Below are 2,096 nucleotides of genomic sequence, written 5' to 3' on the forward strand. Positions count from 1 at the left end.
CGGCCGCTCACTGCTCCAGCCGCCACTGGGGCTGGGTCATCGCCACACCGTCGGGTACCCTGGCATGATGCGGCCCTTACAGCTGTCCACAGGAAAGTAGGGACGAGCTGGCCCCGACTCTCTGCCCTCCAGACAAGATGGAGCTGAAAGCACACCTCAGGCCCTGCTCCTGGCGCGGTGCCCCGCAGCCTCCCCGCCGGTTCTGCCCTGAAGCAGCTTCCAGGACGCGCCACTTCCCTGCAGCACGCCCATGCCTTCCCAGCCCGAGCGTCAGAGGGCCAGAGCCATCCCGAGACAGACGCCTGCATAACCTTCGTCCCTGGCTGCTCGCACGCTGGGGGCGGCACCCTTGCATGCAGCCGTATGAAGGCTGCCAGTGTCCCCTTGGCCTGTTCGGTTCGAAGAGAAACCGTAGGGGCCGCCTTGTGATCGCGGCGAGGCGGGCATGTCAGAAGCAGACTTAGACACAGCATGCAGTTCTCAGGCCGTTAGGACCCTGCCCGCTCTGCCGCGGGCTCCGAGGCCGCAAGACTTGCTCCGCTGCTCCGAGAGCGGTTAGACCCCAAAGGGTCACGTGACCTGCTCGAGGCCCCGTTTGGGGGAGCTGGATTTGAACATGGGGCTGCTTGACTCCATGGTCTGCTTTAGCAGAGAGGCAGCAGACACTGAGGACACGTTCATCCCCTGGGTGACTTTGCTAACCCCCCCCACCACAACTGCCCCCATGTGCTGGCAAGGGTGGCTTTCTCCTTGCTGAGCTCCGGAGGGCGTCAGTGGCCGTGGAGAGCAGGCGGAGGGAGCCGCGTTTGCATTCCGGGAGGACAGTGCGGTCTGTGTCAGAGCTGCTGGTGGTATCTCAGCACCACCGGGCTGCCTTTCTGTCTCGCTGGACCACCCTGCTGATGAGCTCTGAGACTCCTCTGCTCTCTCGGCAGCTGTGTGTGGGAAGTGGTTAGGACTCAGTGTTTCTTTTCCCTGTCCCCAGCCCTGCCCACGTGGAGGGGCAGTAAGGGACCCCAAGCAGCCGGAAGAGGCACCCAGGCCCGCAAGGACCCCTCAGAAGGGCAGTCAGAGAAGGAGGTGTCTTCGTCCTTCCTCGTCCCACGAAGCACCTACAATTGGAGAGTCACAGAATATAGGACTGGGTCCTCCGAGGCCTGGTGACCCTGCCCCGTGTGTAAGTGCCCTGCTCCTGGCCTGGCAGGGGGTCCGACCGTGCGTTTGCTGAGACATCTGTCGGGTCATCCTGTCCCCGTGTCGAAGTGTCCCCACTGCAGGCGCTTCGCTGAGGGCTACATGGAGGCTCTGCAGCAGACCCCGTCTCCACCAACTGTCCCTGCAGGCCCGCTGTCCACCCTTCTGCACCCTCTTTGTTCCCCAGGGAGGTCGGGGACCTCACCTGCCCACTGGCTTTGGCAGCAGAGTCCTGGAGGGAGAGGACAGGGAAGCGGTGCTTTACCCCCAGGTCCCCCTGAGGGTTGCCATGGCCACAGAGGTCTCAGCTCCTGTCGGGTGGCCTTCTCCACCCCAGTCTCCTGCGAGGTGCTGCTTCGCTCAGTCCAGGCGTGGTGGGTAACCGTGCCTGTCCGGGCAGCAGCAGCCCGGCTAGCCCTCACTCCCCACACCCAGCCCTCTCTGCAGCCCTGTATGACTACCCTGGCCTGGGCACAGCAGCACGCCCTGCTCAGTGCTACGGTCTGCAGCCTGGGGCTCTGGGCTGAGCCTGGGCCAGGCCAGGCAGCGTGCTCTGAGGGAGCCTGCAGTGTCACTCTCTGCGTCTGGCATACAGCACAAGAGCCTGCAGGGTGGCCGGGTCCCCTCAGACAGCAGGACTGCACTCTCCCACAGCCGGGGCCGGCCGCGTGTGGGGCCACGTTCCCTGCTGGTGGGTACCTGGTCTGGTTCGTCCTGCTGTTGTGAACAGAGTCCCAGTAAACTCGGGGTGTGGGGTCTCTGTGGCATTCTCCTCCACACCCGGGGGGACTGTAGGTGCCTGTGGCAGGTCCACATCTGGGTGAAGAGGCCCACCCGCCTCAGCCATGGCCGTACGCACCCCGGGCTGTGCCGCAGCTCTCCGTGGCCTGTGCACCCCGCAC

Source organism: Tupaia chinensis, unplaced genomic scaffold (genome assembly GCF_000334495.1).
Source record: "Tupaia chinensis unplaced genomic scaffold, TupChi_1.0 Scaffold139733_1, whole genome shotgun sequence".
Lineage (NCBI taxonomy): Eukaryota > Metazoa > Chordata > Mammalia > Scandentia > Tupaiidae > Tupaia > Tupaia belangeri.